This window comes from Hoplias malabaricus, chromosome X2, assembly GCF_029633855.1.
Source record: "Hoplias malabaricus isolate fHopMal1 chromosome X2, fHopMal1.hap1, whole genome shotgun sequence".
NCBI classification, from domain to species: Eukaryota; Metazoa; Chordata; class Actinopteri; order Characiformes; family Erythrinidae; genus Hoplias; species Hoplias malabaricus.
In genome coordinates, this window is record NC_089819.1 from 33,402,739 (window position 1) to 33,425,003 (window position 22,265).

Genomic DNA, 22,265 nt, shown 5'->3' on the forward strand with positions numbered 1-22,265 from the left:
TCGAGATGGTGTAAAAATTTTTTCAGTTTGAGCGAGAATTGATGGTGTAAAAATGAGTTAAAAAAGGGCAAATTTGAGAAAATTTGGCTTTCTGAAAATACATTGAACTCTATGGGAGCCGAAACGTCCTACTGCCAAACAAATCTTCATAACTCCAGAACCGTATCTTCAAATGATTTCAAATCTACATATTTTAGAAAGGAGAAGTTTCTCTACCATTTGAAAGTAAAATGAAGTCTGTAGGTGAAAGTATAAGGAAGTTATGGCAAAATGTTCGGCTAAAAGTTGAATATCGAAAAAGGACAGGCATATTCATTTCAATGTATTCCTATGGGAGCGTACCCACCCTCCGAACAAATGCTTATAGCTCAGAAAAGATATCCCGAATGGCTAAACTGCATATACCGTTGCGACAAGGAGAGTCCAAGGAAGAAGCTGGTATAAAAAATTAGCAGTTTGAGCGAGAATTGACCGTGTTATGACTAGTTAAAAACAGGAGAAAAATTTAGAAACCGCACTCTGAGCCGCTCCAAAAATACATTGAACTCTATGGGAGCCAAAACCCTCCCTAGTGCCGAACAAAAATTCATAACTCAAAAACCGTATTTTCGATTATGTTCAAATTTACAGATGCTAGAAAGGACAAGTTTATCTACCATTTAAAATTTAAATGAAGTTTCTAGGTGAAAGTATGAGGACGTTATGGCGATTTGTTCGGCTGAAAAGTGAAAAAACGGTTTTGGCCAGTGAACCCAGAGTGTCTATGACGTCACCCACTCTAAATGTCTTCCATACAAGTGAATGGAGGGATATTCAAGGAGAGATAGAAAGAGAAGGATGAGTGCGAGAGGTCCGAAAACGGAAGTGACGGGTCCCGGTGCGCCCGGGTCCGACCGTCTGAAATCTCGTGTCCGTAGCTTGAAAATTGACCGAGTTAGAGCAGTTCGAAAATTAATTCCATAGAAATGACTGGGGAAAAACAGAGCGAAAAACGAGTGTAGCGGACGAACGAGTGCGGGTATCGGAAAGCTGTATACAAGCACACATCGTCGCTATAGGACGCACGATTTCCAGGTGGAACGGAGTCGATAGCTCGAAAGCTGCGGGACTAGTTAAGCGGACAAGGAAACGCGGAATAATAAAAATAATAATAAAAATAATAATAATAATAATATGACTTTCGGATAACAATATATTGCGCGCTGCTGAAGCAGCTTGCGCAACATAACTAGAGGTCTGCATTTCCAGGAGGAAACGCGAGATGTTGCGCCGCCTAAACCCCCGTCCCCCGATCCGCGTCTTTCCCGCTTAAAGCGAGGTCCTCGATACGGTAAACCCGCGTGGGTCACTAGGCGACGCTTATGGTGAAGGAGTTTACTGCTAAGCTGTTGGTAGTGGGATGTTAAGAGAGCACTGTCCCACAGCAGTTTACATTGGACTCTATGGAGCTGTGTAGGCCGTGAATGGAAAACGGGGTCAAAGGTCATGAAGCGGGTGGGCTATCGGCCTATAGTTTCACGTGGTGGGACCGTGGACTCTCGGGTCTGCCCGTTTGAGTTCTGGTGTCTCTAGCTCGAAAACTGACCGTGTGACAGCAGTTTGAAAGTTTGACAAAAGCTTATGGACATTTTTCCATTCATTCCTATGGGAGTAAAGATGAAACTTCAAATGCTTACTGTGCGAAAACTATGTAACTTTTCCAAAAGCTGTATACAAGCCCGCATCCCACAGGGCAGCTCTACGAATGAAACTTTGAACGGAGTCGATATCTCGAAAACTGTGGGCGGAGTTAACCGGACAAGAATGAACGATCCTCAGAATGAAGGGCAGCAAACGTAACACCAGGAGGAAACGCGAGATGTTGCGCCGCCGAAACCCCCGTCCCCCGATCCGCGTCTTTCCCGCTTAAAGCGAGGTCCTCGATACGGTAAACCCGCGTGGGTCACTAGGCGACGCTTATGGTGAAGGAGTTTACTGCTAAGCTGTCGGTAGTGGGATGTTAAGAGAGCACTCTCCCACAGCAGTTTACATTGGACTCTATGGAGCTCTGTAGGCCGTGAATGGAAAACGGGGTCAAAGGTCATGAAGCGGGCGGGGTATCGGCCTATAATTTCACGTGGTGGGACCGTGGACTCTCGGGTCTGCCCGTTTGAGTTCTGGTGTCTCTAACTCGAAAACTGACCGTGTGACAGCAGTTTGAAAGTTTGACAAAAGTTTATGGACATTTTTCCATTCATTCCTATGGGAGTTAAGATGAAACTTCAAATGCTTACTGTGCGAAAACTATGTAACTTTTCCAAAAGCTGTATACAAGCCCGCATCCCACAGGGAAGCTCTACGAAACAAACTTTGAACGGAGTCGATATCTCGAAAACTGTGGGCGGAGTTAACCGGACAAGAATGAACGATCCTCAGAATGAAGGGCAGCAAACGTAACACTAGAGGTCTGCATTTCCAGGAGGAAACGCGAGATGTTGCGCCGCCTAAACCCCTGCCCCCCGATCCGCGTCTTTCCCGCTTAAAGCGAGGTCCTCGACACGGTAAACCCGCGTGGGTCACTAGGCGACGCTGATGGTGAAGGAGTTTACTGCTAAGCTGTTGGTAGGTGGATGTTAAGAGAGCACTCTCCCACAGCAGTTTACATTGGACTCTATGGAGCTCTGTAGGCCGTGAATGGAAAACGATACATTTTGAATTCCACCTTTAAAAACAATTCCACCTTAAGAAACCCAGAATTGTATTGAAATGTCCACATCACAGGCCAAAAGAGTCTTAAAAGCAAAAAAAGATGGCCAATACATTTTAAATACCACCTTAATAAAAATTCCACCTTAAGAAACCCACAGTTGTATTGACACGTCCACCTTTAAAAATGACCACTTTAAATAAAGCTTAAAATGTCGAAAAGACAGCCAGTATATTGTGAATGAGGTATTCTTAAAAAATTCCACCTTAAGAAACCCTGGATAATTAAGATGTCCCCCTTAAAAATGACCTTTAAAGTGTTACAGACTGCCTGTGTATTTCTGTAGCCCTCACACCTCTCCCGGTCAGTGTCTGCCTCTGCCTCTCCCCCTCCCCCCTCTCTGTCTCTCACACGCACGCTCACAGAACACAACTGACAGACTCATGATTCAATGAATTTCGACCGGTGGCGCACCTTCCAAAAAACCTCAAATATCTCAAAAACTTTTCCAGGTCCAAAAATGAACGAAGCATACCGTAGCGACAAGGAGAGTCTGGTGCTCGAGATGGTGTAAAAATTTTTGCACTTTGAGCGAGATTTGATGGTGTAATTACGAGTTAAAAACAGGCAAAGTTTTGAAAATCTGCGTGCCGAGCCGCTCTTAAAATACATTGAGCTCTATGGGAGGAAAACCCTCCCAAGTGTCAAACAAAAATTCATAACTCAAGAACGGTATTCTCAAACGGTCTGAAACTTACAAGTGTGAGAAAGGGGAAATTTCTCTACCATTTAAAGTTTAAATGAAGTCTGTAGGTGAAAGTATAAGGAAGTTATGGTGAAATGTTCGGCAGAAAATTGAAAAAGAAAAAAAATAATTTCAATGGGTTCCTATGGGAGCGTACCCACCCTCCGAACAAATGCTTATAGCTCGGAAAGTTTTCCCCACATCACTTAACCGTATATACCGTTGCGACAAGGAGAGTCTGGGGATCGATATGGTATAAAAAATTAGCAGATTAAGTGAGAATTGAGCATGTTATGACGAGTTAAAAACAGGAGAAAATTTTAGAAACCGCACTCTGAGCTGCTCCAAAAATACATTGAACCCTATGGGAGCCGAAACCCTCCCTAGTGCCGAACAAAAATTCATAACTCAAAAACCGTATTTTCAATAATGTTCAAATTTAGAGGTCTTAGAAAGGACAAGTTTCTCTACCATTTAAAATTTAAATGAAGTTTCTAGGTGAAAGTATGAGGAAGTTATGGCGATTTGTTCGGCTGAAAAGTGAAAAACCCGTTTTCTGAGAAGGAATCTACAGTGTATGATGTCACCCACTCTAAGAGCCTCCCATTGAAATGAATGGAGGGATTTTGAAGGAGTGATAGAAAGGGAAGGATGAGTGCAAAAATTCCGAAAACGGAAGTGATGGGAGCCGGTACGCCCGGGTCCGACCGTCTGAAATCCCGTGTCCGTAGCTTGAAAAATGACCGAGTTAGAGCACTTTGAAAATTAATTCCATAGAAATGACTGGGGAAAAACGGAGCGATAAACGAGTGTAGCGGACGAACGAGTGCGGGTATTGGAAAGCTGTATACAAGCCCACATCGTCGCTATAGGACGCACGATTTCCAGGTGGAACGGAGTCGATAGCTCGAAAGCTGCGGGACTAGTTAAGCGGACAAGGAAACGTGGAATAATAAAAATAAAAATAATAATAATATGACTTAAGAAGAACAATATATTGCGCGCTGCTGCTTAAAGCAGCAGGCGCAACATAACTAGAGGTCTGCATTTCCAGGAGGAAACGCGAGATGTTGCGCCGCCGAAACCCCCGTCCCCCGATCCGCGTCTTTCCCGCTTAAAGCGAGGTCCTCGATACGGTAAACCCGCGTGGGTCACTAGGCGACGCTTATGGTGAAGGAGTTTACTGCTAAGCTGTCGGTAGTGGGATGTTAAGAGAGCACTCTCCCACAGCAGTTTACATTGGACTCTATGGAGCTCAGTAGGCCGTGAATGGAAAACGGGGTCAAAGGTCATGAAGCGGGTGGGCTATCGGCCTATAGTTTCACGTGGTGGGACCGTGGACCCTCGGGTCTGCCCGTTTGAGTTCTGGTGTCTCTAGCTCGAAAACTGACCGTGTGACAGCAGTTTTAAAGTTTGGCAAAAGTTTATGGACATTTTTCCATTCTTTCCTATGGGAGTAAAGATGAAATTCAAATGCTTCCTGTGCGAAAACTATGCAACTTTTCCAAAAGCTGTATACAAGCCCGCATCCCACAGGGCAGCTCTACGAAACAAACTTTGAACGGAGTCGATATCTCGAAAACTGTGGGCGGAGTTAACCGGACAAGAATGAACGATCCTCAGAATTAAGGGCAGCAAACGTAACACTAGAGGTCTGCATTTCCAGGAGGAAACGCGAGATGTTGCGCCGCCTAAACCCCTGCCCCCCGATCCGCGTCTTTCCCGCTTAAAGCGAGGTCCTCGGTACGGTAAACCTGCGTGGGTCACTAGGCGACGCTTATGGTGAAGGAGTTTACTGCTAAGCTGTTGGTAGTGGGATGTTAAGAGAGCACTCTCCCACAGCAGTTTACATTGGACTCTATGGAGCTGTGTAGGCCGTGAATGGAAAACGGGGTCAAAGGTCATGAAGCGGGTGGGCTATCGGCCTATAATTTCACGTGGTGGGACCTTGGACCCTCGGGTCTGCCCGTTTGAGTTCTGGTGTCTCTAGCTCGAAAACTGAGCGTGTGACAGCAGTTTGAAAGTTTGACAAAAGTTTATGGACATTTTTCCATTCATTCCTATGGGAGTAAAGATGAAAGTTCAAAGGCTTCCTGTGCAAAAACTATGCAAGTTTTCCAAAAGCTGTATACAAGCCCGCATCCCACAGGGCAGCTCTACGGAACAAACTTTGAACGGAGTCGATATCTCGAAAACTGTGGGCGGAGTTAACCGGACAAGAATGAACGATCCTCAGAATGAAGGGCAGCAAACGTAACACTAGAGGTCTGCATTTCCAGGAGGAAACGCGAGATGTTGCGCCGCCTAAACCCCTGCCCCCCGATCCGCGTCTTTCCCGCTTAAAGCGAGGTCCTCGATACGGTAAACCCGCGTGGGTCACTAGGCGACGCTTATGGTGAAGGAGTTTACTGCTAAGCTGTCGGTAGTGGGATGTTAAGAGAGCACTCTCCCACAGCAGTTTACATTGGACTCTATGGAGCTCTGTAGGCCGTGAATGGAAAACGGGGTCAAAGGTCATGAAGCGGGCGGGGTATCGGCCTATAATTTCACGTGGTGGGACCTTGGACTCTCGGGTCTGCCCGTTTGAATTCTGGTGTCTCTAGCTCGAAAACTGAGCGTGTGACAGCAGTTTGAAAGTTTGACAAAAGTTTATGGACATATTTCCATTCATTCCTATGGGACAAAAGATGAAACTTCAAATGCTTACTGTGCGAAAACTATGTAACTTTTCCAAAAGCTGTATACAAGCCCGCTTCCCACAGGGCAGCTCTACGAGACAAACTTTGAACGGAGTCTATATCTCGAAAACTGTGGGCGGAGTTAACCGGACAAGAATGAACGATCCTCAGAATGAAGGGCAGCAAACGTAACACTAGAGGTTGCATTTCCAGGAGGAAACGCGAGATGTTGCGCCGCCTAAACCCCTGCCCCCCGATCCGCGTCTTTCCCGCTTAAAGCGAGGTCCTCGATACGGTAAACCCGCGTGGGTCACTAGGCGACGCTTATGGTGAAGGAGTTTACTGCTAAGCTGTCGGTAGTGGGATGTTAAGAGAGCACTCTCCCACAGCAGTTTACATTGGACTCTATGGAGCTCTGTAGGCCGTGAATGGAAAACGGGGTCAAAGGTCATGAAGCGGGCGGGGTATCGGCCTATAATTTCACGTGGTGGGACCTTGGACTCTCGGGTCTGCCCGTTTGAATTCTGGTGTCTCTAGCTCGAAAACTGAGCGTGTGACAGCAGTTTGAAAGTTTGACAAAAGTTTATGGACATATTTCCATTCATTCCTATGGGACAAAAGATGAAACTTCAAATGCTTACTGTGCTAAAACTATGCAACTTTTCCAAAAGCTGTATACAAGCCCGAATCCCACAGGGAAGCTCTACGAATGAAACTTTGAACGGAGTCGATATCTCGAAAACTGTGGGCGGAGTTAACCGGACAAGAACGAACGATCCTCAGAATTAAGGGCAGCAAACGTAACACTAGAGGTCTGCATTTCCAGGAGGAAACGCGAGATGTTGCGCCGCCTAAACCCCCGTCCCCCGATCCGCGTCTTTCCCGCTTAAAGCGAGGTCCTCGATACGGTAAACCCGCGTGGGTCACTAGGCGACGCTTATGGTGAAGGAGTTTACTGCTAAGCTGTTGGTAGTGGGATGTTAAGAGAGCACTCTCCCACAGCAGTTTACATTGGACTCTATGGAGCTCTGTAGACCGTGAATGGAAAACGGGATCAAAGGTCATGAAGCGGGTGGGCTATCGGCCTATAGTTTCACGTGGTGGGACCGTGGACCCTCGGGTCTGCCCGTTTGAATTCTGGTGTGTCTAGCTCGAAAACTGACCGTGTGACAGCAGTTTAAAAATTTGACAAAAGTTTATGGACATTTTTCCATTCATTCCTATGGGAGTAAAGATGAAACTTCAAATGCTTCCTGTGCGAAAACTATGTAACTTTTCCAAAAGCTGTATACAAGCCCGCATCCCACAGGGAAGCTCTACAAATGAAACTTTGAACGGAGTCGATATCTCGAAAACTGTGGGCGGAGTTAACCGGACAAGAATGAACGATCCTCAGAATGAAGGGCAGCAAACGTAACACCAGGAGGAAACGCGAGATGTTGCGCCGCCTAAACCCCCGTCCCCCGATCCGCTTCTTAAAATGTTGAAAAGACAGCCAGTATATTGTGAATGAGGTCTTTTTTAAAAATTCCAACTTAAGAAACCCTGGATAATTAAGACGTCCCCCTTAAAAATGACCTTTAAAGTGTTACAGACTGCCTGTGTATTTCTGTGGCCCTCACAGCTCTTCCCCTCAGTCTCTGCTTCTGCCCCTCCCCCTCCCCCCTCTGTCTCTCTCACACGCACGCTCACAGAATACAACTGACAAACTCACGATTCAATGAATTTCGACCGGGGAGCACCCTCCAAAAAATCACCCGTAGCTCGAAAACTTTTCCCAACCAAAATTGAACGAAGCATACCGTAGCGACAAGGAGAGTCTGCTGCTCGAGATGGTGTAAAAATTTTTGCACTTTGAGCGAGATTTGATGGTGTAATTACGAGTTAAAAACAGGCAAAGTTTTGAAAATTTGCGTGCAGACCCGCTCTTAAAATACATTGAGCTCTATGGGAGGAAAACCCTCCCATGTGTCAAACAAAAATTCATAACTCAAGAACGGTATTCTCAAACGGTCTGAAACTTACAAGTGTGAGAAAGGGGAAATTTCTCTAGCATTTAAAGTTTAAATGAAGTCTGTAGGTGAAAGTATAAGGAAGTTATGGTGAAATGTTCGGCAGAAAATTGAAAAAGAAAAAAAAAAATTTCAATGGGTTCCTATGGGAGCGTACCCACCCTCCGAACAAATGCTTATAGCTCGGAAAGTTTTCCCCACATCACTTAACCGTATATACCGTTGCGACAAGGAGAGTCTGGGGATCGATATGGTATAAAAAATTTGCGGATTAAGTGAGAATTGAGCATGTTATGACGAGTTAAAAACAGGAGAAAATTTTAGAAACCGCACTCTGAGCTGCTCCAAAAATACATTGAACCCTATGGGAGCCGAAACCCTCCCTAGTGCCGAACAAAAATTCATAACTCAAAAACCGTATTTTCAATAATGTTCAAATTTAGAGGTCTTAGAAAGGACAAGTTTCTCTACCATTTAAAATTTAAATGAAGTTTCTAGGTGAAAGTATGAGGAAGTTATGGTGATTTGTTTGGCTGAAAAGTGAAAAACCCGTTTTCTGAGAAGGAATCTACAGTGTATGACGTCACCCACTGTAAGAGCCTCCCATTGAAATGAATGGAGGGATTTTGAAGGAGGAATAGAAAGGGAAGGATGAGTGCAAAAAATCTGAAAACGGAAGTGATGGGAGCCGGTACGCCCGGGTCCGACCGTCTGAAATCCCGTGTCCGTAGCTTGAAAAATGACCGAGTTAGAGCACTTTGAAAATTAATTCCATAGAAATGACTGGGGAAAAACGGAGCGATAAACGAGTGTAGCGGACGAACGAGTGCGGGTATCGGAAAGCTGTATACAAGCCCACATCGTCGCTATAGGACGCACGATTTCCAGGTGGAACGGAGTCGATAGCTCGAAAGCTGCGGGACTAGTTAAGCGGACAAGGAAACGCGGAATAATAAAAATAATAATAAAAATAATAATAATAATATGACTTACGGATAACAATATATTGCGCCGCTGCTTAAAGCAGCAGGCGCAACATAACTAGAGGTCTGCATTTCCAGCAGGAAACGCGAGATGTTGCGCCGCCTAAACCCCTGCCCCCCGATCCGCGTCTTTCCCGCTTAAAGCGAGGTCCTCGGTACGGTAAACCTGCGTGGGTCACTAGGCGACGCTTATGGTGAAGGAGTTTACTGCTAAGCTGTTGGTAGTGGGATGTTAAGAGAGTACTCTCCCACAGCAGTTTACATTGGACTCTATGGAGCTGTGTAGGCCGTGAATGGAAAACGGGGTCAAAGGTCATGAAGCGGGTGGGCTATCGGCCTATAATTTCACGTGGTGGGACCTTGGACCCTCGGGTCTGCCCGTTTGAGTTCTGGTGTCTCTAGCTCGAAAACTGAGCGTGTGACAGCAGTTTGAAAGTTTGACAAAAGTTTATGGACATTTTTTCATTCATTCCTATGGGAGTAAAGATGAAAGTTCAAAGGCTTCCTGTGCAAAAACTATGCAAGTTTTCCAAAAGCTGTATACAAGCCCGCATCCCACAGGGCAGCTCTACGAAACAAACTTTGAACGGAGTCGATATCTCGAAAACTGTGGGCGGAGTTAACCGGACAAGAATGAACGATCCTCAGAATGAAGGGCAGCAAACGTAACACTAGAGGTCTGCATTTCCAGGAGGAAACGCGAGATGTTGCGCCGCCTAAACCCCTGCCCCCCGATCCGCGTCTTTCCCGCTTAAAGCGAGGTCCTCGATACGGTAAACCCGCGTGGGTCACTAGGCGACGCTTATGGTGAAGGAGTTTACTGCTAAGCTGTCGGTAGTGGGATGTTAAGAGAGCACTCTCCCACAGCAGTTTACATTGGACTCTATGGAGCTCTGTAGGCCGTGAATGGAAAACGGGGTCAAAGGTCATGAAGCGGGCGGGGTATCGGCCTATAATTTCACGTGGTGGGACCTTGGACTCTCGGGTCTGCCCGTTTGAATTCTGGTGTCTCTAGCTCGAAAACTGAGCGTGTGACAGCAGTTTGAAAGTTTGACAAAAGTTTATGGACATATTTCCATTCATTCCTATGGGACAAAAGATGAAACTTCAAATGCTTACTGTGCGAAAACTATGTAACTTTTCCAAAAGCTGTATACAAGCCCGCATCCCACAGGGCAGCTCTACGAGACAAACTTTGAACGGAGTCTATATCTCGAAAACTGTGGGCGGAGTTAACCGGACAAGAATGAACGATCCTCAGAATGAAGGGCAGCAAACGTAACACTAGAGGTTGCATTTCCAGGAGGAAACGCGAGATGTTGCGCCGCCTAAACCCCTGCCCCCCGATCCGCGTCTTTCCCGCTTAAAGCGAGGTCCTCGATACGGTAAACCCGCGTGGGTCACTAGGCGACGCTTATGGTGAAGGAGTTTACTGCTAAGCTGTCGGTAGTGGGATGTTAAGAGAGCACTCTCCCACAGCAGTTTACATTGGACTCTATGGAGCTCTGTAGGCCGTGAATGGAAAACGGGGTCAAAGGTCATGAAGCGGGCGGGGTATCGGCCTATAATTTCACGTGGTGGGACCTTGGACTCTCGGGTCTGCCCGTTTGAATTCTGGTGTCTCTAGCTCGAAAACTGAGCGTGTGACAGCAGTTTGAAAGTTTGACAAAAGTTTATGGACATATTTCCATTCATTCCTATGGGACAAAAGATGAAACTTCAAATGCTTACTGTGCTAAAACTATGCAACTTTTCCAAAAGCTGTATACAAGCCCGAATCCCACAGGGAAGCTCTACGAATGAAACTTTGAACGGAGTCGATATCTCGAAAACTGTGGGCGGAGTTAACCGGACAAGAACGAACGATCCTCAGAATGAAGGGCAGCAAACGTAACACTAGAGGTCTGCATTTCCAGGAGGAAACGCGAGATGTTGCGCCGCCTAAACCCCCGTCCCCCGATCCGCGTCTTTCCCGCTTAAAGCGAGGTCCTCGGTACGGTAAACCCGCGTGGGTCACTAGGCGACGCTTATGGTGAAGGAGTTTACTGCTAAGCCGTTGGTAGTGGGATGTTAAGAGAGCACTCTCCCACAGCAGTTTACATTGGACTCTATGGAGCTCTGTAGGCCGTGAATGGAAAACGGGGTCAAAGGTAATGAAGCGGGCGGGGTATCGGCCTATAATTTCACGTGGTGGGACCGTGGACCCTCGGGTCTGCCCGTTTGAGTTCTGGTGTCTCTAGCTCGAAAACTGACCGTGTGACGGCAGTTTAAAAGTTTGACAAAAGTTTATGGACATTTTTCCATTCATTCCTATGGGAGTAAGGATGAAATTTCAAATGCTTACTGTGCGAAAACTATGCAACTTTTCCAAAAGCTGTATACAAGCCCGCATCCCACAGGGAAGCTCTACGAAACAAACTTTGAACGGAGTCGATATCTCGAAAACTGTGGGCGGAGTTAACCGGACAAGAACGAACGATCCTCAGAATTAAGGGCAGCAAACGTAACACTAGAGGTCTGCATTTCCAGGAGGAAACGCGAGATGTTGCGCCGCCTAAACCCCCGTCCCCCGATCCGCGTCTTTCCCGCTTAAAGCGAGGTCCTCGATACGGTAAACCCGCGTGGGTCACTAGGCGACGCTTATGGTGAAGGAGTTTACTGCTAAGCTGTTGGTAGTGGGATGTTAAGAGAGCACTCTCCCACAGCAGTTTACATTGGACTCTATGGAGCTCTGTAGACCGTGAATGGAAAACGGGATCAAAGGTCATGAAGCGGGTGGGCTATCGGCCTATAGTTTCACGTGGTGGGACCGTGGACCCTCGGGTCTGCCCGTTTGAATTCTGGTGTGTCTAGCTCGAAAACTGACCGTGTGACAGCAGTTTAAAAATTTGACAAAAGTTTATGGACATTTTTCCATTCATTCCTATGGGAGTAAAGATGAAACTTCAAATGCTTCCTGTGCGAAAACTATGTAACTTTTCCAAAAGCTGTATACAAGCCCACATCCCACAGGGAAGCTCTACAAATGAAACTTTGAACGGAGTCGATATCTCGAAAACTGTGGGCGGAGTTAACCGGACAAGAATGAACGATCCTCAGAATGAAGGGCAGCAAACGTAACACCAGGAGGAAACGCGAGATGTTGCGCCGCCTAAACCCCCGTCCCCCGATCCGCTTCTTAAAATGTTGAAAAGACAGCCAGTATATTGTGAATGAGGTCTTTTTTAAAAATTCCACCTTAAGAAACCCTGGATAATTAAGACGTCCCCCTTAAAAATGACCTTTAAAGTGTTACAGACTGCCTGTGTATTTCTGTGGCCCTCACAGCTCTTCCCCTCAGTCTCTGCTTCTGCCCCTCCCCCTCCCCCCTCTGTCTCTCTCACACGCACGCTCACAGAATACAACTGACAAACTCACGATTCAATGAATTTCGACCGGGGAGCACCCTCCAAAAAATCACCCGTAGCTCGAAAACTTTTCCCAACCAAAATTGAACGAAGCATACCGTAGCGACAAGGAGAGTCTGCTGCTCGAGATGGTGTAAAAAATTTTGCACTTTGAGCGAGATTTGATGGTGTAATTACGAGTTAAAAACAGGCAAAGTTTTGAAAATTTGCGTGCAGACCCGCTCTTAAAATACATTGAGCTCTATGGGAGGAAAACCCTCCCATGTGTCAAACAAAAATTCATAACTCAAGAACGGTATTCTCAAACGGTCTGAAACTTACAAGTGTGAGAAAGGGGAAATTTCTCTAGCATTTAAAGTTTAAATGAAGTCTGTAGGTGAAAGTATAAGGAAGTTATGGTGAAATGTTCGGCAGAAAATTGAAAAAGAAAAAAAAAAATTTCAATGGGTTCCTATGGGAGCGTACCCACCCTCCGAACAAATGCTTATAGCTCGGAAAGTTTTCCCCACATCACTTAACCGTATATACCGTTGCGACAAGGAGAGTCTGGGGATCGATATGGTATAAAAAATTTGCAGATTAAGTGAGAATTGAGCATGTTATGACGAGTTAAAAACAGGAGAAAATTTTAGAAACCGCACTCTGAGCTGCTCCAAAAATACATTGAACCCTATGGGAGCCGAAACCCTCCCTAGTGCCGAACAAAAATTCATAACTCAAAAACCGTATTTTCAATAATGTTCAAATTTAGAGGTCTTAGAAAGGACAAGTTTCTCTACCATTTAAAATTTAAATGAAGTTTCTAGGTGAAAGTATGAGGAAGTTATGGTGATTTGTTTGGCTGAAAAGTGAAAAACCCGTTTTCTGAGAAGGAATCTACAGTGTATGACGTCACCCACTGTAAGAGCCTCCCATTGAAATGAATGGAGGGATTTTGAAGGAGGAATAGAAAGGGAAGGATGAGTGCAAAAAATCTGAAAACGGAAGTGATGGGAGCCGGTACGCCCGGGTCCGACCGTCTGAAATCCCGTGTCCGTAGCTTGAAAAATGACCGAGTTAGAGCACTTTGAAAATTAATTCCATAGAAATGACTGGGGAAAAACGGAGCGATAAACGAGTGTAGCGGACGAACGAGTGCGGGTATCGGAAAGCTGTATACAAGCCCACATCGTCGCTATAGGACGCACGATTTCCAGGTGGAACGGAGTCGATAGCTCGAAAGCTGCGGGACTAGTTAAGCGGACAAGGAAACGCGGAATAATAAAAATAATAATAAAAATAATAATAATAATATGACTTACGGATAACAATATATTGCGCCGCTGCTTAAAGCAGCAGGCGCAACATAACTAGAGGTCTGCATTTCCAGCAGGAAACGCGAGATGTTGCGCCGCCTAAACCCCTGCCCCCCGATCCGCGTCTTTCCCGCTTAAAGCGAGGTCCTCGGTACGGTAAACCTGCGTGGGTCACTAGGCGACGCTTATGGTGAAGGAGTTTACTGCTAAGCTGTTGGTAGTGGGATGTTAAGAGAGTACTCTCCCACAGCAGTTTACATTGGACTCTATGGAGCTGTGTAGGCCGTGAATGGAAAACGGGGTCAAAGGTCATGAAGCGGGTGGGCTATCGGCCTATAATTTCACGTGGTGGGACCTTGGACCCTCGGGTCTGCCCGTTTGAGTTCTGGTGTCTCTAGCTCGAAAACTGAGCGTGTGACAGCAGTTTGAAAGTTTGACAAAAGTTTATGGACATTTTTCCATTCATTCCTATGGGAGTAAAGATGAAAGTTCAAAGGCTTCCTGTGCAAAAACTATGCAAGTTTTCCAAAAGCTGTATACAAGCCCGCATCCCACAGGGCAGCTCTACGAAACAAACTTTGAACGGAGTCGATATCTCGAAAACTGTGGGCGGAGTTAACCGGACAAGAATGAACGATCCTCAGAATGAAGGGCAGCAAACGTAACACTAGAGGTCTGCATTTCCAGGAGGAAACGCGAGATGTTGCGCCGCCTAAACCCCTGCCCCCCGATCCGCGTCTTTCCCGCTTAAAGCGAGGTCCTCGATACGGTAAACCCGCGTGGGTCACTAGGCGACGCTTATGGTGAAGGAGTTTACTGCTAAGCTGTCGGTAGTGGGATGTTAAGAGAGCACTCTCCCACAGCAGTTTACATTGGACTCTATGGAGCTCTGTAGGCCGTGAATGGAAAACGGGGTCAAAGGTCATGAAGCGGGCGGGGTATCGGCCTATAATTTCACGTGGTGGGACCTTGGACTCTCGGGTCTGCCCGTTTGAATTCTGGTGTCTCTAGCTCGAAAACTGAGCGTGTGACAGCAGTTTGAAAGTTTGACAAAAGTTTATGGACATATTTCCATTCATTCCTATGGGACAAAAGATGAAACTTCAAATGCTTACTGTGCGAAAACTATGTAACTTTTCCAAAAGCTGTATACAAGCCCGCATCCCACAGGGCAGCTCTACGAGACAAACTTTGAACGGAGTCTATATCTCGAAAACTGTGGGCGGAGTTAACCGGACAAGAATGAACGATCCTCAGAATGAAGGGCAGCAAACGTAACACTAGAGGTTGCATTTCCAGGAGGAAACGCGAGATGTTGCGCCGCCTAAACCCCTGCCCCCCGATCCGCGTCTTTCCCGCTTAAAGCGAGGTCCTCGATACGGTAAACCCGCGTGGGTCACTAGGCGACGCTTATGGTGAAGGAGTTTACTGCTAAGCTGTCGGTAGTGGGATGTTAAGAGAGCACTCTCCCACAGCAGTTTACATTGGACTCTATGGAGCTCTGTAGGCCGTGAATGGAAAACGGGGTCAAAGGTCATGAAGCGGGCGGGGTATCGGCCTATAATTTCACGTGGTGGGACCTTGGACTCTCGGGTCTGCCCGTTTGAATTCTGGTGTCTCTAGCTCGAAAACTGAGCGTGTGACAGCAGTTTGAAAGTTTGACAAAAGTTTATGGACATATTTCCATTCATTCCTATGGGACAAAAGATGAAACTTCAAATGCTTACTGTGCTAAAACTATGCAACTTTTCCAAAAGCTGTATACAAGCCCGAATCCCACAGGGAAGCTCTACGAATGAAACTTTGAACGGAGTCGATATCTCGAAAACTGTGGGCGGAGTTAACCGGACAAGAACGAACGATCCTCAGAATGAAGGGCAGCAAACGTAACACTAGAGGTCTGCATTTCCAGGAGGAAACGCGAGATGTTGCGCCGCCTAAACCCCCGTCCCCCGATCCGCGTCTTTCCCGCTTAAAGCGAGGTCCTCGGTACGGTAAACCCGCGTGGGTCACTAGGCGACGCTTATGGTGAAGGAGTTTACTGCTAAGCCGTTGGTAGTGGGATGTTAAGAGAGCACTCTCCCACAGCAGTTTACATTGGACTCTATGGAGCTCTGTAGGCCGTGAATGGAAAACGGGGTCAAAGGTAATGAAGCGGGCGGGGTATCGGCCTATAATTTCACGTGGTGGGACCGTGGACCCTCGGGTCTGCCCGTTTGAGTTCTGGTGTCTCTAGCTCGAAAACTGACCGTGTGACGGCAGTTTAAAAGTTTGACAAAAGTTTATGGACATTTTTCCATTCATTCCTATGGGAGTAAGGATGAAATTTCAAATGCTTACTGTGCGAAAACTATGCAACTTTTCCAAAAGCTGTATACAAGCCCGCATCCCACAGGGAAGCTCTACGAAACAAACTTTGAACGGAGTCGATATCTCGAAAACTGTGGGCGGAGTTAACCGGACAAGAACGAACGATCCTCAGAATTAAGGGCAGCAAACGTAACACTAGAGGTCTGCATTTCCAGGAGGAAACGCGAGATGTTGCGCCGCCTAAACCCCCGTCCCCCGATCCGCGTCTTTCCCGCTTAAAGCGAGGTCCTCGATACGGTAAACCCGCGTGGGTCACTAGGCGACGCTTATGGTGAAGGAGTTTACTGCTAAGCTGTTGGTAGTGGGATGTTAAGAGAGCACTCTCCCACAGCAGTTTACATTGGACTCTATGGAGCTCTGTAGACCGTGAATGGAAAACGGGATCAAAGGTCATGAAGCGGGTGGGCTATCGGCCTATAGTTTCACGTGGTGGGACCGTGGACCCTCGGGTCTGCCCGTTTGAATTCTGGTGTGTCTAGCTCGAAAACTGACCGTGTGACAGCAGTTAAAAATTTGACAAAAGTTTATGGACATTTTTCCATTCATTCCTATGGGAGTAAAGATGAAACTTCAAATGCTTCCTGTGCGAAAACTATGTAACTTTTCCAAAAGCTGTATACAAGCCCGCATCCCACAGGGAAGCTCTACAAATGAAACTTTGAACGGAGTCGATATCTCGAAAACTGTGGGCGGAGTTAACCGGACAAGAATGAACGATCCTCAGAATGAAGGGCAGCAAACGTAACACCAGGAGGAAACGCGAGATGTTGCGCCGCCTAAACCCCCGTCCCCCGATCCGCTTCTTAAAATGTTGAAAAGACAGCCAGTATATTGTGAATGAGGTCTTTTTTAAAAATTCCACCTTAAGAAACCCTGGATAATTAAGACGTCCCCCTTAAAAATGACCTTTAAAGTGTTACAGACTGCCTGTGTATTTCTGTGGCCCTCACAGCTCTTCCCCTCAGTCTCTGCTTCTGCCCCTCCCCCTCCCCCCTCTGTCTCTCTCACACGCACGCTCACAGAATACAACTGACAAACTCACGATTCAATGAATTTCGACCGGGGAGCACCCTCCAAAAAATCACCCGTAGCTCGAAAACTTTTCCCAACCAAAATTGAACGAAGCATACCGTAGCGACAAGGAGAGTCTGCTGCTCGAGATGGTGTAAAAATTTTTGCACTTTGAGCGAGATTTGATGGTGTAATTACGAGTTAAAAACAGGCAAAGTTTTGAAAATTTGCGTGCAGACCCGCTCTTAAAATACATTGAGCTCTATGGGAGGAAAACCCTCCCATGTGTCAAACAAAAATTCATAACTCAAGAACGGTATTCTCAAACGGTCTGAAACTTACAAGTGTGAGAAAGGGGAAATTTCTCTAGCATTTAAAGTTTAAATGAAGTCTGTAGGTGAAAGTATAAGGAAGTTATGGTGAAATGTTCGGCAGAAAATTGAAAAAGAAAAAAAAAAATTTCAATGGGTTCCTATGGGAGCGTACCCACCCTCCGAACAAATGCTTATAGCTCGGAAAGTTTTCCCCACATCACTTAACCGTATATACCGTTGCGACAAGGAGAGTCTGGGGATCGATATGGTATAAAAAATTTGCAGATTAAGTGAGAATTGAGCATGTTATGACGAGTTAAAAACAGGAGAAAATTTTAGAAACCGCACTCTGAGCTGCTCCAAAAATACATTGAACCCTATGGGAGCCGAAACCCTCCCTAGTGCCGAACAAAAATTCATAACTCAAAAACCGTATTTTCAATAATGTTCAAATTTAGAGGTCTTAGAAAGGACAAGTTTCTCTACCATTTAAAATTTAAATGAAGTTTCTAGGTGAAAGTATGAGGAAGTTATGGTGATTTGTTTGGCTGAAAAGTGAAAAACCCGTTTTCTGAGAAGGAATCTACAGTGTATGATGTCACCCACTCTAAGAGCCTCCCATTGAAATGAATGGAGGGATTTTGAAGGAGTGATAGAAAGGGAAGGATGAGTGCAAAAATTCCGAAAACGGAAGTGATGGGAGCCGGTACGCCCGGGTCCGACCGTCTGAAATCCCGTGTCCGTAGCTTTAAAAATGACCGAGTTAGAGCACTTTGAAAATTAATTCCATAGAAATGACTGGGGAAAAACGGAGCGATAAACGAGTGTAGCGGACGAACGAGTGCGGGTATCGGAAAGCTGTATACAAGCCCACATCGTCGCTATAGGACGCACGATTTCCAGGTGGAATGGAGTCGATAGCTCGAAAGCTGCGGGACTAGTTAGGCGGACAAGGAAACGCGGAATAATAAGAATAATAATAATAATAATATGACTTACGGATAACAATATATTGCGCCGCTGCTTAAAGCAGCAGGCGCAACATAATAATATGACTTACGGATAACAATATATTGCGCCGCTGCTTAAAGCAGCAGGCGCAACATAACTAGAGGTCTGCATTTCCAGGAGGAAACGCGAGATGTTGCGCCGCCTAAACCCCTGCCCCCCGATCCGCGTCTTTCCCGCTTAAAACGAGGTCCTCGATACGGTAAACCCACGTGGGTCACTAGGCGACGCTTATGGTGAAGGAGTTTACTGCTAAGCTGTCGGTAGTGGGATGTTAAGAGAGCACTCTCCCACAGCAGTTTACATTGGACTCTATGGAGCTCTGTAGGCCGTGAAAGGAAAACGGGGTCAAAGGTCATGAAGCGGGTGGGCTATCGGCCCATAATTTCACGTGGTGGGACCGTGGACCCTCGGGTCTGCCCGTTTGAGTTCTGGTGTCTCTAGCTCGAAAACTGACCGTGTGACAGCAGTTTTAAAGTTTGGCAAAAGTTTATGGACATTTTTCCATTCTTTCCTATGGGAGTAAAGATGAAATTCAAATGCTTCCTGTGCGAAAACTATGCAACTTTTCCAAAAGCTGTATACAAGCCCGCATCCCACAGGGCAGCTCTACGAAACAAACTTTGAACGGAGTCGATATCTCGAAAACTGTGGGCGGAGTTAACCGGACAAGAATGAACGATCCTCAGAATGAAGGGCAGCAAACGTAACACTAGAGGTCTGCATTTCCAGGAGGAAACGCGAGATGTTGCGCCGCCTAAACCCCTGCCCCCCGATCCGCGTCTTTCCCGCTTAAAGCGAGGTCCTCGATACGGTAAATCCGCGTGGGTCACTAGGCGACGCTTATGGTGAAGGAGTTTACTGCTAAGCTGTCGGTAGTGGGATGTTAAGAGAGCACTCTCCCACAGCAGTTTACATTGGACTCTATGGAGCTCTGTAGGCCGTGAATGGAAAACGGGGTCAAAGGTCATGAAGCGGGCGGGGTATCGGCCTATAATTTCACGTGGTGGGACCTTGGACCCTCGGGTCTGCCCGTTTGAATTCTGGTGTCTCTAGCTCGAAAACTGAGCGTGTGACAGCAGTTTGAAAGTTTGACAAAAGTTTATGGACATATTTCCATTCATTCCTATGGGACAAAAGATGAAACTTCAAATGCTTACTGTGCTAAAACTATGCAACTTTTCCAAAAGCTGTATACAAGCCCGAATCCCACAGGGAAGCTCTACGAATGAAACTTTGAACGGAGTCGATATCTCGAAAACTGTGGGCGGAGTTAACCGGACAAGAACGAACGATCCTCAGAATGAAGGGCAGCAAACGTAACACTAGAGGTCTGCATTTCCAGGAGGAAACGCGAGATGTTGCGCCGCCTAAACCCCCGTCCCCCGATCCGCGTCTTTCCCGCTTAAAGCGAGGTCCTCGGTACGGTAAACCCGCGTGGGTCACTAGGCGACGCTTATGGTGAAGGAGTTTACTGCTAAGCTGTCGGTAGTGGGATGTTAAGAGAGCACTCTCCCACAGCAGTTTACATTGGACTCTATGGAGCTCTGTAGGCCGTGAAAGGAAAACGGGGTCAAAGGTCATGAAGCGGGTGGGTTATCGGCCCATAATTTTACGTGGTGGGACCGTGGACCCTCGGGTCTGCCCGTTTGAGTTCTGGTGTCTCTAGCTCGAAAACTGACCGTGTGACAGCAGTTTGAAAGTTTGACAAAAGTTTATGGACATTTTTCCATTCATTCCTATGGGAGTTAAGATGAAACTTCAAATGCTTACTGTGCGAAAACTATGTAACTTTTCCAAAAGCTGTATACAAGCCCGCATCACACAGGGCAGCTCTACGAAACAAACTTTGAACGGAGTCGATATCTCGAAAACTGTGGGCGGAGTTAACCGGACAAGAATGAACGATCCTCAGAATGAAGGGCAGCAAACGTAACACTAGAGGTCTGCATTTCCAGGAGGAAACGCGAGATGTTGCGCCGCCTAAACCCCCGCCCCCCGATCCGCGTCTTTCCCGCTTAAAGCGAGGTCCTCGATACGGTAAACCCGCGTGGGTCACTAGGCGACGCTTATGGTGAAGGAGTTTACTGCTAAGCTGTCGGTAGTGGGATGTTAAGAGAGCACTCTCCCACAGCAGTTTACATTGAACTCTATGGAGCTCTGTAGGCCGTGAATGGAAAACGGGGTCAAAGGTCATGAAGCGGGTGGGCTATCGGCCCATAATTTTACGTGGTGGGACCGTGGACCCTCGGGTCTGCCCGTTTGAGTTCTGGTGTCTCTAGCTCGAAAACTGAGCGTGTGACAGCAGTTTTAAAGTTTGACAAAAGTTTATGGACATTTTTCCATTCATTCCTATGGGAGTAAAGATGAAACTTCAAATGGTTACTGTGCGAAAACTATGCAACTTTTCCAAAAGCTGTATACAAGCCTGCATCCCACAGGAAAGCTATACGAATGAAACTTTGAACGGAGTCGATATCTCGAAAACTGTGGGCGGAGTTAACCGGACAAGAACGAACGATCCTCAGAATGAAGGGCAGCAAACGTAACACTAGAGGTCTGCATTTCCAGGAGGAAACGCGAGATGTTGCGCCGCCTAAACCCCTGCCCCCCGATCCGCGTCTTTCTCGCTTAAAGCGAGGTCCTCGATACGGTAAACCCGCGTGGGTCACTAGGCGACGCTTATGGTGAAGGAGTTTACTGCTAAGCTGTCGGTAGTAGGATGTTAAGAGAGCACTCTCCCACAGCAGTTTACATTGGACTCTATGGAGCTCTGTAGGCCGTGAATGGAAAACGGGGTCAAAGGTCATGAAGCGGGTGGGCTATCGGCCCATAATTTCACGTGGCGGGACCGTGGACTCTCGGGTCTGCCCGTTTGAATTCTGGTGTCTCTAGCTCGAAAACTGAGCGTGTGACAGCAGTTTGAAAGTTTGACAAAAGTTTATGGACATTTTTCCATTCATTCCTATGGGAGAAAAGATGAAACTTCAAATGCTTCCTGTGCAAAAACTATGCAACTTTTCCAAAAGCTGTATACAAGCCCGCATCCCACAGGGCAGCTCTACGAAACAAACTTTGAACGGAGTCGATATCTCGAAAACTGTGGGCGGAGTTAACCGGACAAGAACGAACGATCCTCAGAATGAAGGGCAGCAAACGTAACACTAGAGGTCTGCATTTCCAGGAGGAAACGCGAGATGTTGCGCCGCCTAAACCCCTGCCCCCCGATCCGCGTCTTTCCCGCTTAAAGCGAGGTCCTCGATACGGTAAACCCGCGTGGGTCACTAGGCGACGCTTATGGTGAAGGAGTTTACTGCTAAGCTGTTGGTAGTGGGATGTTAAGAGAGCACTCTCCCACAGCAGTTTACATTGGACACTATGGAGCTCTGTAGGGCGTGAATGGAAAACGATACATTTTGAATTCCACCTTTAAAAACAATTCCACCTTAAGAAACCCAGAATTGTATTGAGATGTCCACATTGCAGGCCAAAAGAGTCTTCAAAGCCAAAAAGATGGCCAATACATTTTAAATACCACCTTAATAAAATTCCACCTTAAGAAACCCACAATTGTATTGAGACGTCCACCTTTAAAAATGACCACTTGAAATAAAGGTTAAAATGTTGAAATGATCAGCCAGTATATTGTGAACGAGGTATTCTAAAAAAAAATTCCACCTTAAGAAACCCTGGATAATTAAGACGTCCCCCTTAAAATGACCTTTAAAGTGTTAGACACTGCCTATGTATGTCTGT